Source organism: Coturnix japonica, chromosome 1 (genome assembly GCF_054131305.1).
Source record: "Coturnix japonica strain WE chromosome 1, WE-NBRP24, whole genome shotgun sequence".
Taxonomy (NCBI): Eukaryota; Metazoa; Chordata; class Aves; order Galliformes; family Phasianidae; genus Coturnix; species Coturnix japonica.
Window position 1 is genome coordinate 101129469 of NC_140663.1, and position 13895 is coordinate 101143363.

The 13895-nt window shown below is 38.8% G+C and overlaps 1 long non-coding RNA gene across 1 annotated transcript; it reads right to left on the reverse strand.

The window, feature by feature from the left end:
* Positions 1-331: 331 nt before the first annotated feature.
* Positions 332-4028, reverse strand: LOC146762613 (uncharacterized). Its single transcript, XR_014946496.1, has 2 exons — positions 3721-4028; positions 332-838 (listed from the first exon to the last, which is right to left on the reverse strand). It is a non-coding gene; the product is annotated as an uncharacterized LOC146762613 (long non-coding RNA).
* Positions 4029-13895: the final 9867 nt, after the last annotated feature.

A 13895-nucleotide genomic window follows, 5' to 3' on the forward strand; every position in this document is an offset into this window, starting at 1 on the left:
CAGTTACGTCCGTTGGAAGGAAGGAAGGATTTCCATTTCTAAAAAGCAGCTTAAGAAAACAACAAAGAGCAGATAGGCAAAGAATGAGAAGTTTCAATTTTTAAAAAATTATTAGTAATTTTATTATTATTATTATTATTATTATTGTTATTTTGTTTTACTGTATTTCAAATGCCGTTTAAAGTGTACAAAAGATTCTTCAGTTTTATGTGCCCATCAGTGCGTTCAGTCAAAAAACAGTTCCGCTCTAAAAAAATATTCTCATTTTTCATTGTTTCTTGGATTTGGCTCCATGAGGCCCTTGTTGTTTTACAGCATGACATCTACAGTCTTTACCAAGGTTTTATGTTTTTATTTATACAGAAATCATACAGTGCAGAAGGATGTCAAGAAAGTGAAGAGCTTGATAAAATCTAGATTTTTTTGGGGTTCCTTTTCTGATCAATACAGGTATAAAATCATTTAAGTTGCTCAAACTGACAATCTGATACTGGCTTTGATATATGACTCTTCTTATAATATACAATAAGAAGTTGTTTAAACTTTGTTTAAACTTTGTAGGCAGCACCTGCCCATTGGCTGAAGGGGAAATCAAACGTTTATCCACTGCTACCTTTGTCTGCGATCTTTAATATATGACAAAGTCCTGTCATAAAAGATTAGAAGAATGGAGCTAAACCAGATGAACTGTAGCCATGAAGTTCAAAATGTTGGGTCAGATTCTTCTGAAGTTTGCATGCAACTCCATTGCTCATCTTGTGGTATTTCCAGGTGGCCTATCTAGATCAGAGCTTCTGCATTATTTGCTGACTGCCCACGAGCATTCATTTTCAAAAGGCTGTGAGAAAATGGAAAAGCAGATTTCAGAAACAGCATGTCTGCTTGCATTTTGATTGATTTATTTCTTTATCACTAGAATACGTGTTATAAATATTTGATGAATGCTTGAAAAAAATGTGAAGTCGTGATAATGGAAAAATTGTTTATGATGTTTTAATGCAATCGTCTTGTTTGCTTGTCTCAGAAAACACCTCTGTGTGTAGATTAAAGATATGTGACAGTCTCTGGCTAATTGTGTAGATGTATAGTGTAGACCAGAGGGAAAAGCTACCCAGCCCTTTCTCTGTCACCTCCCTTACTTCATGCAGCTGTTTACAGACAGTAATTGGCTTGGGGAACACCGTTTGGCACAGCTACTGTTCATATGTAAACTGTGAGTGATTTCTTAGCACAAATATCATCATACCTGGCATACAAAAGTGCCAGCACAAAGCTACCTGAGTGCTTGTTTAGGCCCAGTTGCTTCACATGCTGGATTTTGGATGCCGGAGGGAAGAAGCCAAGTAACTGTGAGAGCAGTGGGTGAGTGGGGAGCAAGTGGCTGGTGGTGGCACAGGTGGGCCATCTGCCTGAGGTCCTGTGCATGTCTATGTCACCCAGATCTCTGATATAGGACCTGTGGCAGTCTGATGACATAATGTCTCTGGGAGAAGATGAGAGAACTTTAAGCTGAGATCCTTTTATGGTATATTTTTGACAGCTGGACTAGATGCAACCTTTGTGATTCTGTGATAACTGAGTAAGGGGATCTGATTAAGATCAAATCTTCAGGAAGAGGGAAGAGGACTGAGGAGGTGATGGTGAAAGACAGCTTTTTACTGTTTTATGTGGAGTTCATAGACTGAACTGGAAGACTTGATGGTCCTTCTCACAACCTCTTAAAGATCTGAGATGGAGACACAGTGAGGAACCTGGGAGGGGAAGGAGGCTGCTTGGGGTTAGCCCCTGCACAGATACAGCTTGGGTTGAGGCCAGCAAGCCCTATCTGGTGCTATGCAATGCACCAGCAAGGTCACCTTGCTGTCCTCCTACTCTGGACTTGCTTGTGTACTCATGGTCCCCATTGTGCAGAGCAGTGAAGGAGCAGCATTGATGTAAGAATGATAGGGATGACTGTGCATGTGTCTGACCATATCGTAGCCATAATGGGCTTAAAATACAATATGATTCAGATGTAATCCAATACATCATCTTGTACTATGTGTGAACTGTTTGATTTCCCCTCAGATTTCTTTAAATATGAGACAATTGCACAGCAATCTAGAGATGACTTAGTGTAGAAAAATAATAGAGATACTTCTGTTTTCCCCTGCCATTTTTACTTCCTTTCTTTTTCTCTGAAGCCACCAGTTATTTCCCTGTAGAGCTATGAAGTAATAGGAAACAAGAACATCCCAGAAAAGTAAAATCTCTTCTGCAAAACTACAGGAGACCAAGTCCTATGGAAAGCAAATGTGGAACAGAGACTTCTGTATGTTCGGATAAAGAAAATTGCTCACTTTTTAGTGCATGAGAAGCATTTATGAAACCTGTCAGGAAACGGCATAATGTATTCTGGGTGTAAAATGTGGCTAGAAAACTTTGTGAAATGCTGTAACATCAGTTATGGATTTGATATGTCAGATGTTCAGCAACTGCATGTTTCCTGCTCCCTTATTTCATTGCAAATGTATACAAGGGACACGATAAAATATCCTTTTTTCCCTCTCATTTCCTCATCATCAGGCTCTCCCCTAGAAAATGCGTGTCAGCCAGCATGTGAGAACCAGGCTGGTGCTGGACATTGGTCCTTCTGGATACCAGGCATGGCTCCTCTCACCCACCCTTGAGCTGACCTGTATGGCTGAGTTCCAATTTCTATTTCCCTGCCTCCTATTCCTTGCAAACACTTGCTTCCAGAGCTGACACTTTATGCTGTCAGAGATTTTTTTCAGTCATCTCTGCATTTTAATTACCATCTTCTCTATTTCTAAAGCCTGGATGTTATGAGATAACAAAATGTTTCCACGGATCACTCTGCTTTCTCTTCCTTTGGATTCCTCTGTTAATGGAATGCTACCAATTTCCAGGACAAAACTGTCTCGATTGCTTTATAACCTCAACCTGTTCTCACTGAAGCCACTGGCAAATCTTATGCCTATATCCAGGAATACAAAACTAAGCCAAATACCATCACGCAGAGATGTGCACATATACTGAAATGCAAGCAAGGTCTGGGGAACCTATTAAGTCATTCATTGTGGACTGCTTTGAAATACCTCACTAAAAAGGTCTGAGTTTGCTTTTTGCCTGAAGTACTAACTCACTGAATTGGAAATAGTTCATGGCAGTGTTTTGTTTTCTGTTATCCAGATTATTATTATTATTATTATCACAATCTTTTTTTGGAGAGAGGTCCCAGGTGAGATTTTATGAGAAGAAGAAGAACCAAATAATAAGGACTTTTAATCTGTGATACTCTAATGAGAAAATGTATCTACATGGCTTCTGTGCTAGAACTGCTTTCAGTGTCTGGGCGTATAGTTAACTGTTAATTTCAGGTGCCTAAAGCATGCAAGGCTGCATCGTGTAATTAATAATTAAGTGCTCCTATTAATATCTCAGTTATGAAAAACAATATTGAAATGGAGAGGACTGTCTTCTTGTGGGAAGTAGAAGCATTATTTAAGCTCACTCTTTTTGGAAGAAGTCAAAATCCCTCCTTTAAGGGAAATGTGACCCTTCTTGTCACAGGCTACAATTAAGCACTTATAAATCAGTTAGAGGCATAGCTGAGTACTTGTCGAAGACGGGAAGCAAAAACCACTTTTAGTTTAACAAGATTGCAAGAATTTGGAAAAGTATGTTAAAGTATATGATTTCTTAGCATTGTTCTCACACCTTTCGTGACCACAATGACGCGTGGTCATTGTCTGAACCAGACTTCTGAGCTGACTGAATACATTAATTTGATCAGATAGAGCAGGAAAGAAAGTTTGCAAGAAAGCATCCAGAGAAAATTGATCCTCTTCCTTTTAGCTGAGCCCACTCTGAAGTTAGCACTGTGGGTCTGTAGCTTCATCAGCTTTTGCAGCAGAGGTCTTCCACAAGGCTCTGACTACAGCAGCGAGGGAAAAATAGTAAATAGAGACGTGAGAAGCACTGAGGCTGGAACAAGATCAAATATTCTTCCATATTGTAGTGGTTTTATCCATGAGTAGTTTCTGATACATCACTGGTAGTCAACTGAACTCCAGGCCCACATAATTTAAGGCATTCAAATACCTAAAGCTCACTGGAATATGTAGGAGCAAAGAATTCTAATATTTTTATAAACTGTGTTATAAGAAAACCAGCAAATGTCATTTGTGTTAAACCAGATCAGTGATTTGGTTGACATTCAAGCTTGATGGTAATACAGGAAAATAATAGTTGCTCTCAAAATACATAAAAAAGTCACACTGTTATTTTGCATCCAGAGCATCACTACCAGCTTACTTCTCCATTGCATTACATTTTGTTGATGTCATTAGCCATTACACAAGCATAAACGTGAAGTAAGTAATCTTGAATACTTCTGTAATTCTTGAACTCCAACAAAATTAGAGAAGGAATTGCCCTGCATTTTAATTACATTTTTTTCTATAATAGGACTAATTCTAAATATTCTTAATATTATGCAAGCTAGTCCTTCCAGCAGTATAAATACAAAGTTCTAGTTTCATTGCTTAAATCCCAAGTCCACACTACTTGTATCCATGGTGATGGTAAGACTCTTGTCCAGATTCCTTTTCAAGGCAGTGTTGTGATTCTTAGTGAATCTGAAACTGCTTTTCAGTCATTCTAAAAATTAATAGTTTGACAAATATTCCCAGCTTTTGCTCCATCTTTAGCAGACATGCGCACATTATTAAGTGACGATCTACAACGCTGAAGCCTTCCGTTGTGGTTGCGGTTTTTCATGTTGTGTTTGTAAACGTGGTTTATTATATTTTAAAAAAATAATAATCTGGTGATTTGCTGGGATGGTATGGCTTTAGTAGAAGAAGTGAACAATAGGAATGAGTGCTGTGACAAATCACAACTGAAGCAATACTTGCTTCAACAGACACTTCACTTCTTACAGTGATTTGCTCTTTGTGAAATAATTTATTTGTTATTCATTAATATCTTTTCTGTGGGTATGCATCCTGGAAAATTTGAGAGAAAAAAAAGTACCATAAAGCAAGAATGTAGGACTATAGGGAGAAAGCAGATAACATAGATAGGGATTGCCACGTATGTGTTGCAGAGGGAAGGAGTGAGAAAGGCAGATAGCGGTAGTGCAGGAGGTACATCAGGTGTGTAGAAGAAATACCATGGAAAGCAAGCAAAGAATACATTTAGTTCTGGAAGTTCTGGGGTAGAAAAACTTTGTATGGGCACTTCACAAAAGGGAAGACATGGAGCATTACCCCAAAGGAACTAGCAAAAGCCTCAGTAAGGCCAGAGCACTGCAAATGCGAGTGGGAAAATGAGTGCGTGACAGCTACAGCTCTGGTTCCCAGTGATAGTCTGTGTCTAGAAACTTTTCCCAAAGTACAAACCGAACTAAATTAATACATGTCTGATAGGAAACTTGAAAATCTTCCTACTATTCATCAGGAACTGCATGTGGCCAGAAGTTCTGTATTGGTAAACTCAACCTGAACAAAAAGAGGAAGTACTCCAGAGATTTGCTGTACTGTTCTCCTGAACAAAGGTGAAGCTTAGAAACCTTTAACAAACATTCTGCTCTCCAAATGCTTATCTGGAGCTCTTGCCCCTGCCTCCCCATTGACTCTGTAGAGTTAAGATGAAGAGGGAGGAGCCTGCACTATGATTGTGCTATTTAATGTGGTTACCTGGTTCTTGGGAACCAGGGAAAAGTCCAGTGAAGGGTCTATGTTGATGCTCCATGCATGGTTTGTTGTTAATATACGTTAATAGTGACTTACACTTGACTTAAAATTTTGTTTCTGAGACTGTGTGGGGCTTTTTAGATTTCAGATGCACTGCTAAATGTACTCTCCACTTACCGTTCTAGTGACTGTGTAAAACATTCAGCCCTGGGCCATTCTTTTCTCTTACTGTGAGTGAACTCTCTCCTAAGTCAATGATGACAGAATGTGGTCCATATTTTAAACCAGGGATTTTCAAACTCAAACATCTTCACAAATCAAATTCAGACAGGAGATTCCTCACATTCTTGCCCTGAATGGTCTCCAGACTCTTTGATAAATACAACTGGTCTGCATTCCATATGACCATGTTTTTTTAGCTTCAACATGGGAATGTCTAATGACAATCACTGTGTGCCAGCTTCACAAATGTCTAGAAATTATTCTCAAAGAGGAGAGTTGGTGCTCTCAAGCTGCAAGACATCTATTACATCTGATATACAAGATGCAAAAAAAAGAGAAAATCTCTCAATTTTACAAAAAATTGATTGTATTTCTTTTGAAATACAATGCTTTTAAAATTTAACACTTTGGCTGGCAGTGTTTTAAGATCTTCTGAAGGACTTGATCAGATTTCAGAATGAACTTGTTCAGACAGACATACAAACATAGGTAGGTAAACAAAAGGATGTGAAAGCATTTATAGTCTAATAGTTACTATATCTTGTCTGTCCATGGACACTGTGCTGTACCCTCTTCTCACTTCTCTGCTTACAAATACAAAGATGTTTCTAGGTAAAACATTTCCACAGTTGAAGTTTGTAAGCAGAGCTTGCCTCCTCAAACTCAGAAGTTAACTGTAGGGTCTCATAAACCATCTTCAACAATCTGCTATTTGAAGTTCCCACATAGGTTAGCTGAAGAGTAGTATATCCCTCTGAAAGTAAGATCTGAGACTGGACCTTCTCTATAGCTGCAGTTAATTGTGACTTTTTTTTTTTTTTTTTTAAATTGCTTTTTTTCTCTCCTTTCTCTCTCACAAGACACAACTAGGCAGGACATGGCAAAAATGGAAATACTTGGCATGTAAAATGATAAACAACCCGGGTCTCTGCAAAACTTTAAAAGCAATTTTGACTAACCTAGCTGACAAATCCCCACCACTCCAAGACTTTTTACCATAGTGACTAGGAGGATATCTCCCAAAGAGACTATTGCACTTGTTTTTCCTACCAGTTGTGCACAAGTTACGTTGACCTATAGCTCTTCTGTTCTAAGCAGTTGCCTGAAGTCAGAATAGGACCAAGTGTGTAATCCCCAGGGTAAGTCAAAAGTGGACAGCTCTTCAAATGTATTGGATTTACAGATATTGACAGTATAGATTTTTGCCTGGGCCATGGCACGTGACTGCTGGAAAGGTTGTGCCATACAGGGGGCCATGGCAGTGAAGTCCATTCTCAGATGCTGGGAGACAGTGAACCAAATGGAGAAGGTGAGGCTGATATCCCTGATCAGCCCTTGAGCCCCATCTCACAATGGAACAGCAAAATCTTCCAGTAGTTGCTGTCATTTCCTGCCACAAAGCCATTCACAGGATTCCCCCAACTAACTTGACTGACCAATGTATAAGAAGCACATCTTACGCTTTTCTTTCTGTATAAAAGAAATGCAGGACTTTTCTTGCAGCCTTGGATGAAAAATATGTTTTCTTCAGAGAATACAACTGGTTGGAATACTCTTAGGTTCTGCCTCTTGGTTTGAGCTTCCCAGTGTTGATGGTCCTTTCCAAGATCTCCTTCCTGGCATTCAGTCCTTCCAGTCCCTGGAATTCACAGCCAATTGATTCATGAACACTTTATTATTACACTTGTCTGAGCTTAGTAACCATAGAAAATTCTCTTGGTACTATGGATAAATTGCAGTTACTTTCATTATACTCTGAAATAAGCATGCATTATCCTCAGAAATCAAATTTTTTGTTTTCCCCAAATGTAAGCTTAATATTTATTGAAATCTTCTGTTGATTAAATGCTTTGAAAAGTGTATCCAAAAGACTAATCGATATTTCAAATGCAGTCAGACATATTAGCTGCTCACTGGTTACAGTGAGAAATAATGAACTTGCTGTACGAGAAGGTAAAATTCATGAATAATTCATAGCTATTAATTTATTCAGTTTTGCCTTTTGAATTGATCTGGCGATTATTCTTGTTCTGCACATCATTTACAAATGCTTAGATATAAATATTTACAGTTGCAAATTTGTGGTCAAATCATTTCTATTCTCTGCCTGAATGGCTTGTATAGCACACTAAGCAGTGCAAATTGTGAATTTTACTGTTAAATACACAACTTAGTAGAATGCGGGTACTTGAATGATCAAACGAAGCAGATACAGACTGACTGTAAATATGGTCAAACAAATGTATTTCAAGTATGAATAAATACTGGCAGGCAGGTTTTTCTTCATCACTTACTGAGAAAGAAAGGCAGAACTTGTGTGCCATGCCACCACAGACAACAGTCAAAGAGCAGTCTCCTTTGGCACTGAAATTCGTATTATTTATTCATCTCTTCTCTCTTTTTTCCTTTGTTTGGAAGTTATTTTTTTCTGGCTGATTGTATCCTACATTTTTCAAGGACAATTGCAACATTCAGGAAAAAGAGAATACCTCCTAGATGTGGGAAAAAAGCCCTCAGTTTCCCTTAACCCCATGGTGAAGCTGTATATTAGAGGATCCATAAGCAGGCTATTATGGATTTGTGAACTGGTAGTTCAGTGAAAGGGCTAGTTCACAATGGTTTACTTCAGTCAAGGGACACTTGCCTCTCAAAATCACTCTGAAATTATTGGAGAAAGAGATTTCTCTAGAGGACAATTCAGAACAGGAGCCTAATTTTAAATACTCTGAATCACTCCTCTAGTCTGCTTATTTTGAGCAGTACAGTTTATCTTTCTTCCATTTCCCACTTGCTGCCCTGACTGATGAGTCAGGATTTATGCAGAATGAATGAATTTCACCTTTTATGAATAAAGTGATTTTGCATAGCATTATAATCATTTAGAGCACTTGATTTGAAACTGAAGAACTAGCAAAAGCATTAGGGTCTATTATGCTATATATTTCACTCTTTGAACAGTTAGAAGAACCTTGAGAAAATTCCATCTTTAAGCAGTGAAGTCATTTAATACATTGCAATAATTTAAAGCCACTTAATGTGATTTTCAGTTTTCTTGAAGCACTCCAGAAAATTACTTTTTTTTTGTTCTTTTTTCAAAAATTCTTTCACTTTGAAATGCTTCTACAGAAGCACTCAAGGCTGAAAGTAAAGTTAAGCCATTTACAGAGAGTACATTAGAAAAGAAAAAAAATAATCCCATGAAACTACAAATACAGTTTGATCTAAAGGAATAAAGACCGTCTTGCTTTAACATCCAAAGCAATCCTAAAAAGAGACGAGGAATTTGGTCTTATTTTACTAAACATATTTGAGAAAGAGGAGAGGATGCTGAGGGAGTCTTAAGGCCAGGCCAATTGTAGCCTTAGGACTCTTGTGTAGGGATGTAAGAGATGCTCAAAGGATATTTGGTCATTGTGTACAGCTCATGAATGGGTGTGAAACCACATTCCAGATTTTTGTGGCTATTCTTCTCTTGGGATGAAGTGCTGCTGCTCAGAACAGAGCTTCATGACAACAGCAAAACTTCTGAATTCCTGTTGTGACAGTCTGAGAAGTTGCTGCTCTCGGTTCTTCGTTGCTGGTTCCCAGAGGAGCAGATTCATGGGGCTGTATGAGTATCCCACAGTGCCCAGTCACCCTGCTGAGCTGGAGCTGACATCCAGAAGGCAACTCCTTGCCAACAGTTCCCATGTAGGCATGGGGCTTGCTGCCATGTGTTGTCCACAGTCTAGCTGTCCATGGAGAATCTTCTGTGTCTTTTCTAAGTGAAGCTGGAGACACACGGCCATGTGGATGGCATTCTTCTAGCACATTAATATATTGGCAGAAGTTTTGCTAATGCCTCTGAGTAGACATTATGTGACTAATGAATGCTTCCACCTGCGTTTTATTATGCCTCTACACTTGGTGTTCCACAGCTTCTGTCCAAGCCAGGACATCCAGCTGTCTGTGACTGCTTTGCAGGAGCCTTCTGCCACAGGGACACGCAGATGATCCTGTTTCCTATGCTAGATGCCTGCTGCCAACCTCTGGCATTTTGCCCCAGTGTATTTGTCATACCTGTACTCTCCAAGATTTTAGTAAGACTTCCAAATAACCTATTAAGTGACCCACCCTGAGCTGGCTTTTTAAAATAAGACAAATAGCTGTTTAAAGTAAGACTTTTGTCATTGGCGTGTGTGCTGTTCGCTCAGTTTAGACATGGCATAACAGAGGGAGCAATGGCTTGTTCCTAATAAGTTCCTTATGGCTGTGTCAGATGCTTGTCCTGTGTGCATGATCCCCTTCCTTCACAAACATGAGCTGAGGAGAGGTTTAAGGGTCATTACACTGAAGAGAGACAGTCTCTGCTGGTACTATGGCAGTATGATGGATACTTGAACTTGACTTCTTTCTCATGATACAGCATATTGGAGTAGTGTGCATGTGACTAACTTTTCCTCCCCTGGGTAAACAGACAGAAAGGATATTTGCTTCTTGGTGAAGTGATGAAACACTTTGTAGTTTCTTCACATTTTTCTTCAAAAAGTGGGAACAAAATTCTGCTGCCAGTGAAATGAATTGTCAGAACAACTACACGTACTGAGTTTAATTTCATTTAATATTTAATGACTAGCTAGCTTTTCCTGGGATAATGATTTCACAAGCGAGAGATCAGAGCAGACCTCCTGCTACCATAGCATAGCTGCAGCAGGAACTGTAGAAACGCAGGGTCGGTTCAGCAGAACAAGATTTTGCCATCTGTACTCATTGCAGATAGCACTTCTCTCCTTGAGGGCCTGCACTTGGATCAGTAGGACTGCTGCAGAGAAAATGAGGCATTCACTATGCATTAAGGCACGGAATTTGACTGTAACTGCAAAATGCTTCCTCCCTTGGTAAGAATAAACGGGATATATTTTAAGGCAATCCTCTATCTTCTCCCATCTTTTATAAGAAAGGAGAGGGTTGTTTGCTCTCAGATCTCATGTGCCACAAGACTGTGCTGTTTAGCTCTTTCCGTTGTCACATGAATTCCTCACTTGGCCATGTCACAGTGATGTTATTTTATATAAAGAGCACTTTTCTACAATAATTTCCACAACACATTTGGAACAGCAATCTGTCTACATTTCTGCATGCCAAGCTTAAGGCTAGGCAGCCTTGACCATTAAATAATGTCTTTGACGTCAATGTCAAAAGTAACATTTCTACACTCAGTGGGTTAACAGACATATGTGCTGGTGATCCACATGGCAAATAGGCTCCGGTTTCTCATAGTTGCATTGGCTCTGCAGTGCTGACGTTCTTTCTAGTTCTTGTCTTTGGCATTCTCAGATGTATTCCTCTGAATTTTGAGAGTTAGTAAAACCATTAGATACAAGGAGGGAACAAGAAGACCCACAGCATATGTCAGCATATATTCAGTCTGCAGGCAAACAGTACTGCTTGTGCTAACCCTAATCCATGTATAAAGATATAAAAATGGTCTGGGAAGTTAATTATGACAGGCAATAAGAAAAAAAAAACAGACTGCAGGATTTTGCTCCAAATGACAGCAAATGCATTTGGCGGAATGACTGAAACTCAGTCCCTGAAAAATCCTCCCAGGATGTGTAGCTTCTCTGATATAAAATGAGTGGGCTTACTAGGTGGATCCATGACTTGAGTCATTTTCTACCATAATTAGACTAATATCTGTAATTCTTCCATTTCTAATTGTTGTCTGGCAGTGGATAGGAACCTTCTTCATAGATCAATTTGTTTATTTATTTATTTTAAATGATAGATGCATTGATGAAAAGTGTCATCATGGCCTTGTGAACTCAAGGATAAATTCATAGGCTATTAGCGAGAGCACTACCTGTCATCTCTACTGAGAGGGTCTTACTCCCTCCGCTTTAGACTCCCAGGATGGCTTAAGGCTCTTTTTTTTCTTTAATGTTCTGTTTTCCACTGAACTGCATCCTGTGGTTGATTCTCCTTATTTTTCAGCTTCTTTTAATCAGAATCTTAATCTGCAGAGTTACACGGGTGTATTCCATGCACATATCTCAAGGTTTGCCAAGCACAAAGAGCAGGGAGAAACAATGGCACAGATTCTGGAGAATCTGACTGCTTTCTTTCCCCTCTCTGACTGTCACTAAAGAACAAATAACTGAAGATTTGTACCTGTTCATTGTAAATAAATCCTATTTGATTTGTGAAGACAAGAGAAAGATGGTGTTCAGGTATCGCCCTTGCTTCCCTAACAGATGCCAACAGGGGGAGTTTGAGCTCTGTCTCAGATTTATGCTTCTGACAATATCCTTGCCTTTAGTGATATTGATCACGAGGGATAAAAGTTATTTATTTTCCCACATTTCAATAACGTTTCTTAACGCCTCTTTCCTTTAAAGAAACACTTCTGTAGCTCTTCTATAGATTGAAAATGAAGGCACAGTTCATATCTCTCGCTGAAATCCTTTTAAAAGGAGACCAGTGATGGAATAGTTCTACACCTTGCCTTGCGAGATTGAAAGAAAACTAATTTGCCTCTGAGATGAATCAAACCCAGACTTTAGAAAACTATCTTGATTTCTCCCTTCCCCCCAAAACCCTGGATGACTGAAGCACAGCTGCATTCTCCCACTCATTTTGCATAAACTAAGATTTGAAGGATAAGACCGTAGAAATTAAAAAAAATCTGCCTCTGGCCTATCAGTTTAAATCAATTAATCCACACCTAGACAGAAAAGAAATGCTGAAAAAATCTCTCCCTTTGTTTTGTTTATTTGTTTAAGAAGGAAGTAAATAGGGAGGAACTTCTCTTGCAAGGAGACGAAATAATATCTTAGGAAAATAAGGTTCTGTTCATAGAAAGAGAGTGTAAATCATGCTTATATGCTAATGAATGGAGGAAGACATTTTTGAAGATACATTTTGTTTCTTTATATTTAGAACAGAATTTGTCTATGCAGTGCTGTAGTTCTACCAGGTTCCAGCAAATAAACTGCAATTTCTCTTAATTTCACAAAATTTCTCATTAATTTCTTGTATGAAAAATGTTTTTGAAATTGTCTTCAAAGAACAAGGGCTGCATTTGTTTGTAACATGCACACAATGTTTTCAGTTACTACTGAGGAAGGTATCTTCCATATATCGTACCTCTAGGGTTCACTCAAGTTGCATTTCAGGCACTTTGAGCTGCCATCCAGACAAGACTTCAACTTCTGAATCTGCTTTATTTTAAGAGTTGTAAACATGAGCAGATACAAAGCTCTTCAGGAGAAAACTGAAATATCCCAAGTCATCCAGTGAGGGTTGGCACTGTCTCCTATTTTAAAACACGTGCTATTTTCTTTGATTCTAAGCCTCATAACTGGAGCTGCTTTTAACTAAAACATTTCAGTTGAGAGGGTTTAGAGCTGCTACTTTGCCAACAGAGGCCAACTTAGCAGAAATCTTCCTTAGTCAGTCTGTCCTCTCTGGGGAAATCCTGAAACACTTATACCAATTTTACAGAAAGAACATTTTTAAGGGGTTAAAAATTATCTAGCATCTACTTGCCATCTGAATTTTGAATTCAGAAGGTGTGTCATTCTCTCCACACACACACACATGAAGGCTTTGTGTAATAGACACATACATGAAAGTAAAGATATATACATCTAAAAATGTGATTGCCTACCTCAGAAATCCAAATGATGATTCACATCTGTAGCAGTGATACTCATTATTTTACTTGGTCCAGTCCTGCAGCTAGCTAAAAATCTTTTTAATTAGCTGCTATCAGGAATTCATTCAAAGGATTTCTGGAGCAGAGAAGGTTAATGGCATGTTGTGGGGGGAAGGGAGTCAACGTACTGCTATAGCAAATAGGACATTTTTCTTGATTTGATGGAATTACATTGGTGAGAAATCCAATGTTTCTTGATATTGACATAATTGTGTTGTGTATGCTGAAATGGCTCTCAGTAATGGGCTGATCCTGTGCATGTACCAAAGGGCAAGGAT